This window comes from Mycteria americana, chromosome Z, assembly GCF_035582795.1.
Source record: "Mycteria americana isolate JAX WOST 10 ecotype Jacksonville Zoo and Gardens chromosome Z, USCA_MyAme_1.0, whole genome shotgun sequence".
NCBI classification, from domain to species: Eukaryota; Metazoa; Chordata; class Aves; order Ciconiiformes; family Ciconiidae; genus Mycteria; species Mycteria americana.
The window spans coordinates 29,766,168-29,785,642 of NC_134396.1; the positions used below are offsets into that span (position 1 = coordinate 29,766,168).

Sequence of the window (19,475 nt, forward strand, 5' to 3'; positions counted from 1 at the left end):
GTACTTCTCTCCACTGTAGCTCACAGCTCAACTCCCATACACCTTCAGCTGTTAGAATTGGACCTTTACATATAGTTGCACCTGAAATAATTTTACCAATGCTATAGCAGGACAAAAAGCATAGTTAAATCACAGTAGCTGCTGGATATTTTCTTACATTACAGCTATTAATAGGGGTATTTAATAAGAGTATTGGGCTGTATCTATGTGTCTTGTAGTGAAAGACAATAGACTCCAGCTACCAAAATATGTCAAATGCTAATGTCCCTTTCTATGTGCATAATACAGATAATTTATAATATAAAGCTCAAGGAGCACAATGTATCTCTCCTATGAAGAAACACTGAGAGAGCTGGGACTGTTCAGCCTGGAGAAAAGCAGGATCAGGGGGATCTTATCAATGTATGTAAATACCTGAAGGGAGGGTCCAAAGAGGACAGAGCCAAGCTCTTTTCAGTGACAGGACCAGAGGCAATGGGCACGAACTGAAACACAGGAGGTTCCCTCTGACATCAGGAAACACTTTTTCACTGTGAGGGTGACTGAGCACTGGCACAGGTTGCCCAGCAAGGTTGTGGAGTCTCCATCCTTGGAGCAACCAGATCTAGGTGACCCTGCTTGAACAGGAGACTTAGACAAGATGACCTCCAGCAGTCCCTTGCAACATTAACCATACTGTGGAATTGTTTATGATCAGTTACGGCTTTCATGGGAAATAGAATTAAAATCTTTTTATAGACACATTTTGAACTGATCACTACAGGGCCTTGGAACACAAATAGGAGGAGGAAGAAGGAAATACAAAGGCGAAATTAACTGCAGAGCCTCTGTAGCTGTCCTATGTAACAGGTTTGTGACAAAACCAGCTTCCTTTACAGGACATTTTAGTTCATTAGGTGTGTAAAATATACAACTAAATATTACTAAGTCAGATGGTTTTGTGCTAAAGCAGTTGAGTGTCAGTAGCCCCACCTGGAGCCTTCAGCAATTCACCAGTTGAACTGAAATGAAAATAAGATTAAAGATTTCATATCTCATAACACTTTTATTATATTAGTTGCGTAGACAGAAGGGGAGCATATAGTAGCATCAACTTGCAATAGTCTTGCCTGTAATTATATTTTTTATAAGGCATTGGCAAGCAGCCCAACAAAATATTGATGCGAAATCTGATCTGCCAGCACTGTGGAATTTCTTCTGTGTTGGAATTGTGATGGGAGGTTTGAAAGTGTTTGGCAGCTGTTGTAAATTCAGGAGCTGGAGGCAAGGAACAATTCCTCTAGAGCAAACCAGAAGTTAATATATTATATGGCTTTACAAACTGGGCTATCTTCTACATATGCATGCATGTATGACCAGTATCTTTTCCTCACTGCTTCAGGCACACATTCATTTCGTATTTCTACCTGAAGTGAATAAAATTCACCTTTCTTCTGTTAATTTTTAATGAGACTTTGCAGTGATGACATTTAATATCCCAAAATAAAATCATCCAGTAAGAAACAAAATTGTACTGTTAAATCCAGTTATTGATCACTTCTCCCAAAGAAGTGCATGAGCACAGAGAGATTTACCATATGTTGTAGTCATTAACACCTTCAGCATCTAGCAAATCACTGGAATATATAACTTACAGAGCACGGGATGTATCTCTGCAGTACTCTGCCAACAGCTTCCTTTTCAGCAAGAGGGACAGTTAGCTGATGTGGTTCATCTGATCTCTACTGTTGTGTTTTCATGTGGAAGAATGACTTCTGAAGCAAAGAATTCTTAAAATGTACAACTTCTGAAGTTATAAAGCTTGTATCCTCACTTGCTGGAGGCAGTGCTTAGCCTTTAGAAGCGTATAGCGTGTTGTCTGCAAGAGCCACTCCACAAGACACAAGTTGCAAGAGCATTGAACACTGCATTTATTTTGAAGGACCCTAAATAAAATATTGCATACAGAAGTTCAGTCATCCTTCAGCACTTGAAGATACTTCCCCAAAATTAAAAAACGTCACCTGATTCCGTTAAATCCAGTCCATACTGCCTGACAGCAGGTAGCATCTGTACAGTCTAATAGCATTAATTATAGTCTACATAACATACTAGACACCAGAATGTAGTAGATCTGAGTGAAGTCCAGCACAACTGCCCTACAGCCTTTTCTAGCGTAAAGGGAGATCTGAGGAGGGGCAACAGACGGTAATACTATCCACGCTCAGAATAAAAGCTTAGAAATCGCCTCCTTATGGAAAGTGGGAACATTGCTTTCCTAGAAAGGGACATGAGATTTTCATCCAGGCACCAACAAGATACCATCTGCCATGTATTCCTCCAGTCACCTAAAAAGGCTTGTTTTGCAATGCTACCTGGATGGGTATTTACCTCTCTATAAACTTGTCTACTGCTAGCTGCTAAAAGCTTGATTTAGTCCAAGCAGTTTTTGGGTCTAGTGTTCAGAAAAAATCACCTATTACTTGAAGGGTATCAGCAGGCCCTTTATGTAGATGGGATTTGCACTAAAACTCTGCTTTGATTTCTGAAGAAGCATCAATTAAAATTTCAATTATAGTGAGATTGTATGCTTACAATCAGTGAAACAATCTCACTAATAATATAGGAGGGAAACTACTGATGTTTAATCACCACCTGCTCAGTGAGATTGTATGTTTACAATCAATGAAACCATCACTAAATTGTAGAAATCTTTGCAGACGAAAAGCAAAAGAGTTCCTCTCTTTGTTGTGCTTTTTAGTTTTATTTTTTTCTCCATATTTTCTGGAGTTCATTTACATTGGAAATACTGTGACTGATCTGGTGGCAATGAGTGATGTTTGTACGTTCAGTAAAGTCTTATAATGTGCTATGAATTACCAGCAAGAATTGTAATATCTGGATAATGAATTCTTAAAGATATGCATTTCATTCGCTGGGGCTCTGGATAAAAAGTACGTTGATCAATAATTTCAGTGCAGAAAGGCAATACTTTCATTTTTCTGATAATAGCCAAGTATATTCAGCTTGTAAGCATAAAAAATTAAAGTTAAATGAATTGCATTAAGTCACACTGATGAATTAATGTTAAAAGAAAACAGTCTGTATACTGTCTCCATTGGATCACCAGTTAAATGTGGACTCTGAAAGCATAGATCTTACAGTACATCTCTGTCCTACTTGTCTGAATGATTAGTAGTATGTTGTCTTTCTCGTTTGCTTAGGTTTTTTTGTTTGTACAAAACTGGGTTTCCTATTTAGCTCCATCTCCCACAGCTTTGTCCCAAAATGATTATTGTAAAGACTGTGTGGACTCCCTAGCAAACTGACTACAAATGACTGAAGTCTAGAAGGGTATTTTATAGGATGTAACCAGAGTCTCTGACGTACAGAAGATAGCTGGAGATCAGTGGGAAAAGGTGAGATTTAAAGAAAAGAGAGAATGAGACAGAAAACAAAAAAGGAGGGTATCATGGTTTAACCCCAGCCAGCAACTAAGGAGCACACAGCCAGTCACTCACTCCCCCCTGGTGGGATGGGGGATAGAATTGGAAAAGTGAGAAGACTCGTGGGTTAAGGTAAAGACAGTTTAATAAGGAAAGCAAAAGCCATGCACACAAGCAAAGCAAAACAAGGAATTCATTCACTGCTTCCCATGGGCAGGCAGGTGTTCAGCCATCTCCAGGAAAGCAGGGTTCCATCACGTGTAATGGTTCCTTGGGAAGACAAACACCATCACTCTGAATGTACCCCTCTTCCTTCTTCTTCCCTGGCTTTATATGCTGAGCATGATGCCATATGGTGTGGAATATCCCTTTGGTCAGTTGGGGACAACTGTCCCAGCCGTGTCCCCTCCCAGCTTCTTGTGCACCCCCAGCCTCCTCGCTGGTGGGGTGGGGTGAGAGGCAGAAAAGGCCTTGACTCTGTGTCAGCACTGCTCAGCAGTAACTAAAACATCCCTGTGTTATCAACTGTTTCCAGCACAAATCCAAAACATAGCCCCATACTAGCTACTGTGAAGAAAATTAATTCTATCGCAGCCAAAACCAGCACGGAGGGTTTTTTTTCCTGAGAGGTGGTTCATCTGTGTTTCATTTTATGCACTTGATATATTTGCTGGAAGTTTTAGCTGTCTCTATAAAGTGTTGTTGCTGAAATTGAAAAGATGATACTCTGTCGAAGAGACTTTGGGAAGAGTTTTGCATTGTGTTCTTGATTATGCTATCCACTTTTTATCCTGTGTGGTTCAGATAAGATGCAAGCCATGTGTTAGGTTATTCATTCAGCAAATCACTGATGATTTTCAGAATTTTCTGTGAAAATTCAAATTTAAATATATTTTATCATACTAGTTAGACATTATTAAAAGACTGGTTGGGTAATTGGTTTTCTTTTAAAATAATAGTACTTACTATTAGATAATTGAGATATTTGAGATTTGAATATTGATAGATTTGAATATTGACTATTGAGATAATACAGTAGAGCCAGTAACTTTTTATCAGAATCTGTTTAAGTCAGAAGTTTTAGTGACATCGTGGATGTTGCTTTTAACGTCTTATTCAGGGATTTGCACTTGCAATTGAATACAGTGCCAGTGCAGTTGTTGATTTGGTTGACTTCCTTTAAATGGTGGTACAGTCAAAGATGAAAATATTTTAATATATTTGGAGGCCATAATAAAGTGATTGGTCCAAGCGTTTGCTCCGGGCTGATGAGCCTCCTGCTTAGATCTACAGAGTAAATCACAACAGTTTTACCCTCAGAGAAACTTTCTCTGGGTTAGCAAAGTTGGCAAATACAGAAGGGTAGAGAAGTTGTCACTGCTGCCATAGCATGAGCTGTTCACTCTATGCTACTTTCAACCTTGTGGGTGATTTTAATGCCCAGTATTAGGTCTGCCAACCCTAAAAATTCAGTCTGAGATTGGACAGCCTCTTACTAATTATGTTGAACATTCTGTAATAACAGTAACTGTAGGTAAGAAATCTTAATTTGTTGCTAAAAGGAAGGTTATATGGTTCTGAATTTGTCAACAGGTCTGTTTATTTTTGTTGCACTGTGGGGATTGATTGATAGTTTCTTGGGACTGAAGTTTGATTTTTCAGTATATGGTGGTATTTTAAGCTTCACCAAGACTTTGTTTCAGAAAAACATACAGAAACTTAGCAATTTAAATAAAAATATCTCCACAGGCTCCAATCCGGCAGCTAAACACATCACAAAACCTAATAATTTGAGCCTCTTCTGTTTTTGACTGATTTGAAAACATCAGGGAAGAAAAGGTTTTTGGTGGTATTTTGGTTTTAGTAGGAAGCCTAAGGAACACATTTAAAGACTTCTTTTAAGAAGTCGTTTAATGCTACGTGTAAAAAGGTTGTGCTTTTTTCTAGATTTTTGGTCACGCAATGCACTCTTGCAGCAAGAAAGGACAACAGCCTCCTGGGTGTCATTAGTGGAGTGTTGCCAGTAGGGCAATGGAGATGATCCTTCCCCTGTACTTAGCCCTGGTGAGACACATCAGTGTGCTGGATCTGTTTCTGGGCTCCTCAGTGCAGGACAGACATGGATATACTAAAGCAAGTCCAGCAAAGGGTGAGATGATAGCACATGGGCACAAATTGAAACACATTAAATTCCATCTGAATGTAGGAAGACATTTTTTTCCTGTGAGGGTGGTTGAACACTGGCGTAGGCTGCCCAAAGAGGCTGTGGAGTCTCCACCCATGGAGATTCTCAAACCCAAATGTACACAATACTGATCAATCTGCTCTAGCTGACCCTGCTTGCGCAGAGGCTTCAAGGCTACACTAGATGATCTCAGGAGGTCCCTTCCAACCTCAACCATTCTATGATTCTACGATTCTGTGGTCTTCCCATGCTAATCCTATGGACTAAATCCATATTACAACACATTTGCAAATTAGTGACTGAAGCTATACACCTAAATCTTCATCCAAGTAACATAAGAAAGTTTAATTAAAATTATGATTTTCAGCACTTCTGACATTTAGGCTATCTATTAAAATTTTCTTGATGCAGCTTTTCCTGCTTTAACAAGGAAATTTTTCTTCACCGAGAGGGTTATCAAGCATTGGAACAGACTGCCCAGGGAAGTGGTTGAGTCGCCATCCCTGGAGGTATTTAAAGGACGTTTGGATGAGGTACTTAGGGACATGGTGTAGTGGTGGTTTTTGGCAGTGTTAGGTTTATGGTTGGACTCGATGATCTTAAAGGTCTTTTCCAACCTATATGATTCTGTGATTCTGTGATTCTGTGATTCTGTAACATTCAGATTCAATCAGAAGTGTAACCTAGCTCATGATCTTTATATGAATGAAAGTATGCCAGTATGCATCTGCTATATTCCCATGTAGGCCACATGGTATAAGACACATGCAAACCTGCAGAACCGTGGCCATGGTGGGGATTGGACTGGTATAACTACTTCAAAAAAATCTCATAACTGTAGGCCTAACAGCACTCCTGTTTTTAAAATCATTTTAAGAATCTGAGTATGCACACAGTGCTTGGCAGCTAAATGTGTATTTCGTTTGCCAAAGCAGAGTGCTTGAGAAGTTGCTTGCACTCACTGAGATTGACTTGTGATGAAGACTACGAATGTTTTGCCATTGGGTTTAGCTTGGTTAAGCAACCAAATTCTCAGATGCCTGTCTCCAAACTGTTATCCAAACAATCAAGAAATTTTTGATTAAACAACTATAGAATGGCAACTACATTTTTCACCTTAGACTACTACCTGGCATGACATGTAGCACCAGAGCATTTTCAGGAGTCTAGCAGAGTTTAGACACATTTCTAGTATCTGTCTGTGGGCAGCCTGCACAGCAGTACTCCAAGTTCTGTCTCACACGTATATCAGCATATTTTGCTGTGGCAGCTGGATGCCGCTTATTCCAAAGCTGTTCTGTAATATTAAAATTTTTTGTCTCTCACCTTAACCAAAACTAGGAACTGCAGAAGTGTACCAAAGTAATGAAACATGAACAAGTGTTTAGGATTTTTGAAGAAGTTTGTTTGGCTTAATCTTTGAACAAAGCTTTTGGGTGTTATTTCCCTTTTACCCAAGACTTGTGGGTGGTTAAGCATGCTTTATAGGAAAGTACCAAAGCTTTCTATATGTTTAACCTAGCTAGTTGTATATGAATATCCATTTGACTGATCTGTAGTTTCTTCAAGTTAAGCATCTTATAGCACAACTTTACAATTTCATGCACCATGGCCCAAACCAATTGGGGTGATTGTTTAAAAGTTATGTAGCTCTTACCTTGAATCGGGGGTGAGCTAACAATTTCCATACATCCCTTACTTCAAGTGCATCCTTTTCTTATCTACATTCACATCCTGTAGATGAGTTTATGGCTCTTAGCACATAAGGTACTATATACTATTGGACTGAATGACAGGGGCAATTGTTATTTGATAGGGGTAAGCAATTAGACTATAGAAACTGTCCTTTGTTCACTGTTCCATGGGCAAGCCCATGTAGAGGCAGTTCAGTCATTTGCAGAATGTAAATCTGAGTTTTGTTTTCCTTTTTGTATCAAATGGTGCAGGATTTTCCTTGTTCTCTCTTCTGCTTGTCCTTGTTACATACCAACAATTTTAATTAGTTTCCTATACAGAGCGTAGAACCATGTTTACTGGAAGTGTGCAAAGAAAATTAGTGCTACAAATGAGTAAATGTGTAAGTGATTTATGAATGCACATTTGTATCTGAATCTATCCATGTAAATTCAATTTGCCTTTTTACTATTCAGACAAAATTTGCACAGTACATTATAAAAATTGTTATACAATCATTCAGTTTCATACATAATTGCTTTATTGACTTTAATGACACGAATATTACTTTCACTAATACCTGTATTCAAGTATCTTTGTCTAGGATGTGGTCATAGTAAGAACCTTTTAAACTGTTTTTCTGTTTTGTATCCAATTTTGACTGGTTTGAAGTATTTCACTGGATTGCTTCTATCATCTGATAGAATGTGTCTCACTGTGTCTGAGAGTTGAAGAAAAACACCTAGAAATACGAAAGAGAATCTGATCTTTTTAATAAATATGCTTATTCTTAATTTTCAAGATTTTCAAACAAGGCAGAAGGAGTGAAATAAAAGCCAAGTTGAACAAAATCTTTGAGAGAAAAAAAAATAAGCCATAAAAAAACCTGTTGCTGTGTTGAATATCTGCAGGAAGTTGCACTTACCTTGGAAGCTTTATGAGCTGGTTCATTGACATGGAAGAAGACAATCGTCATATCCTAGAAATTAAAAAAGTGAAAGACATATTTGTTGTCCTGAAGTTAATTAGGGAGTGGAAATAAAAGCATATAGGAGCACAAATCTTTAGCATACAAATATGAAGCTAGTTCTGTTATAAAAAGTAGCAACTGAGGAAATAGTATTATGAAAGGAATTCAGGTCTTCATGAACCAGTGATAACCTCAGAGTTTAGCTGTCAAGGGATCTGAATGGATAACAACTGAGATGCTACAAAGTACTGTTGGAAATACTGCCTTCTTTAAGGCAGTATTTCAGGAAATCAAATCCAAATGTAGCAAAAAAGCCCAAAGTAAAGCCTTCAAGGAACTGCAGGGGACAGGTGATCAAAAAAGTCTTGGCAAAGGAGTCATGAAGAAATGTGATGTGATCTAAAGATCTATTAGCTACAGAAAGATGAAGCCAAACATTAAGCCAAAGACAGAAGTGAATACATTAACATCATACTTTGAATTTTGGCAGTTATTAACCTTCATTGTTTCCAATAGTTCATATTAACCCTGGAAGGGTTAATCTGATGCTGGAATTATAAATTGATTTTATGGAAAAGTAAGTAATAGCCACGAATAACCTCCTGCTTGTTTTCCCCTTATTATCAAGTGCCCTTGCTGTTGATGAAGAAAGGAGAAAAGCATACAAGCAAGACTGTTTAATTTAATCGTGGAATAGATCATAAGTGGTATAAGACAGAAATAAGCACAGAAACAAGAAAAATATTCAAATTAGAGGATATAGGACCAACACTGTAGTTTGAAGTTCTTAAATAAACTCTTTCAATTTGGCATACTGAGCAAGCAACAGGTTGGAACTACAAACTGCTTTAGAGGGCTTAGGTTCAGCTTAATATGCGGCATGAATGCATCTTTCGGAGTCTTATTCCACTCCAATCCCCTTTCTTTAAGTTATTTTGTTAGATTTAAGAACCATTCTTCTCTCGCTATCCTTAATTTGCTCTCTCCCCTGCCCCCAATTACATTACTTGAAACGATATTTCCTTTTCCGAGATCCCTGCCTGAGCAATGATAAATGAAGTGAGCATTAATTGTAAGTTGTAGCCCAACAGGAGCCAGTTTGGCTTCACGTCAACCTCCCTTGGCAAACTAGAGAAATACATAATCCTGACTGATTACTCCCAGAGAATATTTTTGTCATTTTCAGTGCATGTGTTTGAATTTCAGCTGTTCATCTTCCCCCAAGGTTTTCTCCCTTAACGTTACAAAAGGGAGGGAAAAATAGGTAGAGATGCAAGCTTGGATTGTAGTCATGTGCAGCAGTAGGAAAACAACACTGTGCAGGTTGTGGATGGAGCCGAGCTTAGCTTTTGTTTTTTACGGAGTAAAAAGCTGTGACGGATGTCACATGGCAACTTGGCTAAAAGCATTTATGCTTTTTATGCACCAGTTGTTTTGCTCTTTGTGAAGAAGAAGCTGTTTACTAAATTACCAATGCGAAGATGCTTCAGGTACTGGCAAAACTAGCGTTCATCAGGGTCACTGTTCTCTCAGCAAGGAAGAGTGAATTTTCATTTTGAAAAATGTTGCCTTTTATGTAAATGCTATTAATTAATATAATCCTATATACTAATTATATTACTATTATATTATATTTTTTATAATCCCATATATGAATATAACTCTCTGGAGCTAATAACATAACACAATACAACATAATATAATATAATAATGTAATACAATATAATAAAATACACAATGTAATACAATATAATATAATAGCTATTAATTAATATAGCTCTACCCAAAAGGCCAGCCTGGCTGCTCTGCAACCTGGGGAGCCTGCCACAGAACAAGTACATCACAAGCAGCAGTGGTGCCAGCAGCAATACCAGACCTCAGCCCTTGAATTTGATATGCTGCTGCTGACATCTGGAATTTAGGTAAAGAACCATGTTAAAGGAGTCCTTTTACAATACTTCAGCTAGAGCAAGAGCTAAACACAGAGCTGGATCCGAGTATGATCTTCCTCAAAGCTGAGGCCTGCACTGGAAATTTCAGGTGAAGGCAATCCCTGTGCAATTTTAAAGTGTCATTAACCAGCATTTGTGCTGATCCCTCAATTAAAAATTAGAAAACCAAGAGCATGATGGTAAGAAGAATTGGTCTGTGTTTCTTCATGAAATTAAGAAACCCCCATGCTTACTTTCTTCCAAATATGGATGAATATTAATGAAGTTATTCAGAGGAAGGTTCATGAATGACCCTAGAAGTGCTGTTGCCTTTGTATTCTTTCACACAAAATCTTTCCTAGCTGCTTTCTCACTGTAGGACTTGAAGAAATCTGCCAGATCCAGTATTTTCCTAAGTAGGAAGTGATGCTTTCTTATATTCTTCTCTGTTCTTTTACACAGTTCTAGGATAAAATGCTTCAGAAAAATAAATTAAATACTACAAAACTGAGAATACAGTTAATAAATCCCCCCAAAATGGAGCAAAAATCTAGAAATATTTACAAATACTGTTCATTTGTGCGAGGAGAAAGGATAAAAGAATACAGGAGAAGTACTCCAGAATACCCTTTACTTAAAATGAAAGTCCCTTTTTTACCACTGTCCTGTGCAATATGTATCTTCTGCTGGACTGAGGTGACCATCATCTGCCTACCCTGAGGCTAATGTCATGCCTCAGAAGCCCTCCACAGCTGTCTTCAACATGGAAGCATTTCACCTCATATAAGAGGTAATCATTCAGGTACTTTGTAAGTTCTACCAAAACCACCCCATGGCTGACTAGTAAATTAACCATTCTTTGCAGATCTCTTATGCTACTACCTGTGTTTAAAAGGGGAAAAAAAAGGTAAAGACAATATTTGTTTTCTTTATTCTTGCCTCTTATTTAGTCATTATGACTGAATATAAACAACACACTTGACGTATCGATGTTTTCTGACATTTTTAATAAGTACCTTTCAGCAATTTGATTCTCTGTAATCCATTAAGTACTTTTATTTGAGGGGGGAATAAGTAAAATTAGAATCTCAGAAACTGTGCTTTTTACTTCTGACTATGAATTGCAGTTTAAGTAGGAAAATTATTTTTGTTATTATTGAAAACATACTTTTAGGGGAATGTGTGCTTGAAATAGTACCATACTATTCTGTTGTCACAAAGTGTTTTCAGTATTTTATATGCACCTTTCTTTTATGTCTTTGAGGAGTTTTTCATACGTTTTTGGTTTTCCATGTGTTTCTTTGACAAGAGACATTGAAGGAATTCTCTTTGTGTTTTGTTTTGTTTCCCAAGACTACTCTATACAGTTTTATTTAGTGGTCATATTCCCCATCCATATAACTGAACACGGGCTCCTCTCTGTGCAGATAGGCATGTGAGCTCCAGCCTGTCAATCGATCTTCCTTATAGAAAGAAAAAACTGTTAGCTGTATTTAAAACTTGATTCCTAACTCCTGTTACTGAAGTAACAGTACTGTTCTGTTTCTGAATGCTGGCAGATGCTGAGCACAGGTCAGTGCACCCTTCTCTAAAAATGGGCAAACCAGTTGTTGGGAGAGCAGCTTATGCGCTCTACATTCACATTATGGTTTGCTGCCTAATAAACTCATCTTGCAGACAAAACACAGAGCTGTTGGTGGCAGAATGACTTCTTGTGTGAAAAAGTCATATATTATCATTCAGTGTCATGTGATTGTAGCAAGTGAAGGCTTTATCTGTTTTCAGTGGAGTAATTGCTTGCATCAGCTTTTACTTTCCCCCCTTTCTTTTTTGTACAGAGAACTTCCATGTCTCATAATGATTTGGAAAAAGGGCCAAAAGACAAGGTGTGGTAACAGCTTCCTAAAGGGGTGTATTTTGTTGGCGTTCATTGTCATGCTGTAAAGAGAACGGTGTGCATTTCTTAGTGGTATCAGGATGGCTGTTAATAGAAAACACTTCTTTTCAGTATGAATGGACTTCCCTGGACACGCTTGCAGCGTTCCACTGGCACTATGTTCTGCCACGATGTTACTTGTAGACATTTTCATCTTGGCTTTAACATGTATTGTAAAAATGAGAAAGTTCATTTGTTCTTTTTATTTTTTTTTCCTTGTGGTGTGTAAAAGATGACAGAGAGTGGGGAGTCGCTTTAAGAAGCTATTGTTCTCATTCAGGTGTTTAGTTACTAGTCATGTAAGCAGAATATGTGTAGTGGAAATACCAAAGCAAGGGTTCAGCTGTGAAATCAATTAAGAGCCCAGGGACAGTGCACGCTTCCTACATTGTCACTGAGCACCAAACATCAGGAGCAAAACTCTGGCCTGCTGGAAGCTGCTGGGAGAACTCTTACTGACTTGGCAGGGCCAGAATTTCATCTTTTGGGACGGTCTTGTCAATGGTGGACTTCATCCACTGAAAGCTGTGGTAGCTTTGCATGAGCAGGCTGATTTTTGCCTTGCCAATTTAGCAGAAAGCCTAGGCAACATTGTCAAATGTTTTCCTTCTGCAGATCACAAAGCACTTCCCAAAAAGACTAAGGATTATTTAGGCATAGACTAGTTAAGTGACTGTTCCATGTTCACAAAGCAGGTAACCTGAAACAACCAGAAAAAAGGTCTTCCACTACAGTTGTTCTAAGTGAAAAACCAAACCAAACCAAACCAAACCAAACCAAATTAAAAAACCACCCCAAGAAAACCCAACTTCCTGATTGAACCTGTATTTTGTTTCTGCTGAGTCATGCCATCAATTAGGATGGTTTGGGGTTGCCAACCTTTCATCATTCTTAAGTACTTTTAATAAATATGTTTGGGGGGATGGGGGGGACAAAAAGAAAAGAAGTATTAATAAAATTGAAATGAAGGACCTACATCAGCATTAGAATTCTTAATTGTAACATGTCTGGCATGACTGTAATTCTCTGGATATTGGTATCCAATTCACAAGATACTTTTGACTACAGAAAGGCCTGCTGCAGAAAAGATCAGTCATTGATATAGCACTGTTCGCATTCATTTCATATACCCCTTGGACTCCAAGACAGATGCATTATAGTATGAAATAAAGTGCCCGATGAAACTGACTCTTGTGCTTTGTGGAACAAATGTGGTTGGAATCTGTCCCTGAAGTGACGTAGAAACAAGGTTTGCCAGTCTTTTTTTTTAAGGATTAGCAAGGGGACAGGGGGACGAACAGGGGGAGAGGAAAGGGAACAGCCTTCCCAGCCTGTTTGCTGTCATCAGTGTGATTCCTGTGTAAAAGAATCCTGTATTTTCTTTTCTGTCTTTGCAGTTTTTAATTGACTATACTTGTAATTTTTAATTGCTTATGCTGCTGAATCGGCTTCAGGGAGGAAGACTAGAAGCCTAGAAGTTCATATAAATGGATATTTTGAATTGTCTTTATAACAGATACAGGAGAAACTCCCCATTAAATAGCACAAACATAATATATATGAGTCAAGGTTTTAGGAGGTTACACTGGAGTTACATGTGGTTTCTGAAAGGACTTTTTTCTCCTTTTCCATATTGCGTTCTGCTTTGTGTCTCCTTTTATTCTTTAACTCACAGGAAGAACTTAGGAATCCTTAGTTTGTCAAAACCTTCTGGTTTGTTTTTTAAACCATAATCTCCTTTGGGTTTTTTTGCTGGTTGGTTTTGGTTTTTTTCCCAGCCAGCTCCTGATTCATTTGCAGGGTATTTTCAGGTGACCATTTCACTGCTGTCAGCATCAGTTCCCTGTGCGGCTCCGGGTGTGGGTGCAAGTCAGGATCAGACACTTGTGTATTATTCTCTGCAAAGTAAACTTAGCATTCAGATTTAGTCTTTTCTGCACTGACGAGTATCAGCCAACTTTTGTTTTGTTTAAAAACAAGAATTAGAATATGGAGACTGGTAATGTTGGAAGTTCCAATTTTCATTTTTAGAATTTGTCTGGGAGAAAAAATACGTTAGGAGAAAGCTTAACAGAGTTGCTTCTGATTTAGTATCACTGCTATTCCTAGCACTGAAGTGGTCACAGAGGAAGGTGTGTGCCCCAGTGTTTATGCAGTTTAAGGATCCAGTTTTAGAATTTGGTTTAAGCATTATACTGAGAGAATATATGACTGAGGACTTTCTGCCCTTGCAGAGTGAAGAAGGGCCTGGGAATTGGGCAAGACGCGGATAGAGTGCTGACCAGCCACTCTCTCAGTAGGATTTAAAAAGCACTGCTACTTTTCTCCCAGGACTGAGGTACAGGCATTGAGGACAGTACAAGGTTTTTGCCTGCATTCCACAGAGCCTTGGGCAAGCTGAGGTCATGTCTCTCAGTCCTGGTGGATCTGACCTCCGTTTTCCCATGTTTGTGCCCTCTGAAGTGGCGTGGCCTGCATTATTTACTGGGCCAAGTGGAGGGAGAAGGGAACAGCTAGAGCCAGGGCAGAGAGCGCCATTTTACCTGGTTTTGCCATCAGACTATAGCAAGCATCGGACTCCGGCACTGAAACATGAGTCCATGGCAAAGCAGTGTAAAGGCTTTCAGTGGCTATAGGAAGTCCCAGGAGGTCTGGGGAAATTCTATGTGTTAATCTAGCTGTTTTACAAGTCTGCACTAGTGGTAGCCCTCCTCCTACCTCATCACCAATCAGTCCGTCAGAGCAGAGGATGTGTTAGTCCTTTCTTAACAGATTGATATTTCCATTAAACATCTGACTAACATTTCCTCACCTGCCCTCGTACTCCTTGCTGCCCTGTTCACAGCCTCAGTGTTGTTGTGATACTCAGTCATTCCTGTTGCATGATCTCAGAAAGAGCTATGCACCCTAGATAATCGGGTTGTTGCTGTATCTAATAACTTCAGAGAAACTTACTGAGACTGCTAGTGCTCCAGAATGCAAAGGTCACAGTGGTATCAAAGGCAGTAGCTAACCTGGCAGACTTGGGCTGTTACCCTACAAAACAAGCAGACAAAGAGAAACATACCATAAAGAGGCCAAATGGGTACTGAAAAACAATATTTTACATTTGAACAACCTTCAGCCTGAAGCCTTGCTATTTAGGCTCTTGTTGCTTCTTTTCTGATAGCAACCTAGTTGAATCATCCTGCATTTTTATTTTCAATGATGTAGTTTTCAGTATAAATGAAGCAAAAATAAAATGAGAATTAAAAATACAGTTATATTTTTTTTCCCCAGGATTCTTTTCTAAAAAAAAATTTATCAATTACTTAATAGTTGCTACTGTGGCATGAAGATAAAGGGAAAAAGAAACACAAGTCTGTAATTATTGTTGAATTAAGTAATAGGTTATTTTGGTTTTCTTTCTTCTTCAAAACAATTTTAGAGGCATGTAGCAGTTCATGTTAGCCAGACAGAGGATGGTGTGATTTCACAGCATATCACAAAGCCTTGTCCCACTGAGTGCCCCAAACGGGAGAGACAAAGCCAGAAGCATAAAACTGATTCCATTCATTATGTGGCAGGTTCTGGTTTGGGATTCAGATATTTTGGGGGGGGGGGGGGGGGGGGGGAAGTCTCCAAAGACTTTGTAGTTTAGTGAGTAAAGTACTGGACACAAGCCAAACCAAACTTAAATAAGTATGGTGGTCTCAGCTGAGTTCCTAGCAAACTCTAGCCTGCACTGCAAATTCATCATGAACAATTATATGTAATTTGGTGCAACTGCCAGCTCCTGCTTAGAGGCCCTTTATACTGAGCTACACAAGAGACTGAGTTACTTCCCATACCTAATGGGAGCATTACTCCTTGCTTAAGGGTGTATCATGAATACAGGCGCTGCTGTCAAATCCTCACCAACCAACCCTCATGCTGGACCACGGGCAGAAAGTCTGTGGGGATATTCAAGAATCAGAGTAGGTTCCTCACAGCAGGCACATTTTCTTGCCTTTAATGGCTGGCTGTAATGCCCAGATGTAGTCCTAAGAGCTTATGTTTAAGATGTATGCATATATATACATCGTCCTTCAAATCTTTGACATTTCTAGATTGGAGTTTTCAGAGGAGTGAAGGGCAATTAGGTGTCTAAATGTCAATGAAAATCCTTTAGGCTCTTAGCCTTAATGTTTAAAACTCCCCATGTAGCAGCCACAATAAAGTGAGGTTAAAGTTGGCATTGGTTGGCATTCCCTGTGAAGACCAGGACTCAGGGAACTTTAAGGCTTTGGAAAGATATAAATATATCATTCTTTCTTCAACATAAATGTGATATTATCTCAGGAAGCTGGGTGTACTCAGCTGAAACAGAATTTCAACTTTAATTCTTTGAACATTAAGTTATTATTTTATGAATAGAGGGTGTCTTGTGAAGTCTGTCCTCTGAGGTCCTTTAATGCTCTATAAATGTAATAAGCTTTAAGAGATAAGACAATAGAATAAGTTCCTGAGTGAAATAAGTCCACTGAATTTTGAATAATCCTTTTAGAGAAGATAAGCCCACAAATTTGAGGCTTATGTGTAGCCTGGTTCTTGCTAAGTCATTTTCTATGCCTTTTTAGCTGTATTGCTATTCCATGCAGATTCATTGTATTTTGTTCAAGCTTTACATTGTTACTCCTTGAAATCCAGGGCACTCTTCTCTGGTTACTTGCAGAGCTGCAGATAGCAGCAAGCTTGGAAAACCATAGCTTGTTTACACATTTACAGTTATGCCCACAAAGAAGAGAGAGGATGGTAAACTTGCAATCAGATCTTCAAGCTACTGTATGTTTCAGGAAGTACCAGTCTAATGTAGATATGCAAAACATGAATATAATTATTGACAAGATCCTCTTTAGAATGTATGATACATGTAGATATGAGAAAAATATGTTGAAATATATTATTAACCATGAGCGCATTTATTAACTTATAAAAGCACTAAAAAATTCTGCGTGCTTTGGAAACCAAACTGCCTCATTCCTCCTGTTTCTACTTTGTTTTTTATTGCAACACTTCTAAGGACGAGAAGGCTTTGTACTGAGAAAGACAAAATGCATCTTTAAAGTGCCCTGGGCTGACCATGCTGTCAACCCAAACATGCTATCGCATCCTGGCTGACAAAATTCTTCTGCAGGCTCCCCATGGTATCTTTCACTGCACCAATAAAAACTGTCTTCATGTCTTGAAATAAGAGGCCAGATCACTGTACTAGGATTTCCTTTGTATCCTACCTCACTCTTTTCTGCAGCTTTAAGTTATTGACTGCCTCTCTGTTACTTAAAGGAATGCATATTGTTGTAGTGCTCTAGTAGACGTGGTCATCAAAAGAACTAGGAATTCCTGCGTCACAAAACATTAAGATATCTCAGAAGTTTATGTTTTTCTGTCCCAGAATAGGCTTTTTGATATGGCATGCTTGTGTAATTTCTTTGTTTTCACTCTGTGCTGTATGTCACATGAACTGTACTTGCCTACCTTCTGTGTGTGCAGCCCAGTGCATTCTCCTCTCCTGAATGTGTTAGGTCTGCTTAGTATTTAGAAAGTGCATTGCTCTACCCAACAGGATTAGGAGGTCTGAAAGCAGATAAATATAAGAGCATCAGAAACATGTGATGACAAATCACAGAGGAATAGCAAGACTTATATAATGAGACCAAAGAAATTTGAACTGTTTAATGTTGTAGCAGAAAAATTAGAGAGGAAGTGGAAAAAGGCTATAAAGTGGCTGCCATAAAAATATGCTGAAGAAAGTAGATTAGGTTAATTTACTATTTCTTACTAGACTTTCAAATAAAACTCCATCAGTTGTAAATGTGTTTCAAGGCTCTAATAAATACTTCTTTTCCATGGTGTGTAATTAACAACAGAAGTGTACTGTGATAAGGCATAAATATGAATAGACACTGTCAGAAAGCAGCAAGCGGTGCTCCAATGAGGGAATCTGAGCTGGGAGCTGATGGGGACTCCAGCACAGGCCACGCTTACATTGACAGGTACAGTCCTGCAGGGTCTGACCACAGTGGGCAGCTGGGTGCTGATAACAGGGTCCATCAACATCCCAGGCAAGGCAAGGGGATGAATCAAGGCCAGGGTACAACCAGAGGCTCCTGGATGTAGCACAGCTCAAGTCTGAAACAGCAGCTTTGATGTTGCTGTACTGCTGGCATGGTTTAACCCCAGTCGGCAGCTAAGCACCACGCAGCTGCTCCTTTACCCCCCCCCGCCCCCTGTGGTGGGATGGGGGAGACAATCGGAAAAAGAAAGAAGTAAAACCCATGGTTGAGATAAAAACAGTTTAATAGAACAGCAGAGGAAGAGAAATAATAATAATAATAATGATAATAATAACAATAACAACAACAACAACAATAATAATAATTATTAAAGAATGTACAAAACAAGTGATGCACAATGCAGTTGCTCACCACCTGCTGACTGATGCCCAGCCTGTCCCCGAGCAGCAATCGCCACTCCCCAGCCAACTCCCCCAGTTTATATACGGAGCATGACGCCATATGGTATGGAATAGCCCTTTGGCCAGTTTGGGTCAGCTGTCCTGGCTGTGCCCCCTCCCAGCTTCTTGTGCGCCTGGCAGAGCATGGGAAGCTGAAAAGTCTTTGACCAGTGTAAACATTACTTAGCAACAACTAAAACATCAGTGTGTTATCAACATCATTCTCACAGTAAATCCACAACACAGCACTATACCAGCCAGTAGGAAGAAAATTACATCTATCCCAGCTGAAACCAGGACAACTGCTAAGTTCAACTCCTGACAGGTAGTAGGAGACCTTGCGATAGCTTGTGATAGGCTTACAAGTATCAGTAGGTGAGGGATTTATCATGTGAATATTTATGAAAGATGTATGTAGCACATCTGTGCTGTAGTCACTTCTGCATTGCCATTTTGTAGTTTGAGATACACAAGTGAACTCATTTCCTTGCTCCAGGCAAGCTCCCTCAAGCTTGTTGTCATGTCAGCTGTAAAAATTGAGCCACCATAAGAATCCATTCAGAGGGAATTTGAGAAAATAGTTGTTGGAACAGGACAGTCCATAATGTGCCTGATCCAGGAAAAGACAGGCTGCAGAGGCTTCAAACATCAAGCCAACAAAAAGCAAGAGGCACTGTGCACCAGCTTATGGTGCAACAAGATCAAATGAACAATGCGAGGTTACCTCAAGTATAGCTGGAAGAATCAATGGAAGATGTGGCAGAAGGGAGGAGGACTCCAGAAGGTAAGGCTCCTGTGTTCTAGCACTCCAGTGGCTTGCAGAGCAGCTACAAAATTATTGTTGGTGGGTTAGGAACCATCAGGTCAGTGCAAGGGTTT

The 19,475-nt window shown here is 39.1% G+C and overlaps 1 protein-coding gene across 1 annotated transcript in view; it reads left to right on the top strand.

The window, feature by feature from the left end:
- The window catches only part of ADAMTSL1 (ADAMTS like 1), a 470,548-nt gene that overhangs the window by 204,199 nt on the left and 246,874 nt on the right, over nt 1–19,475 (top strand).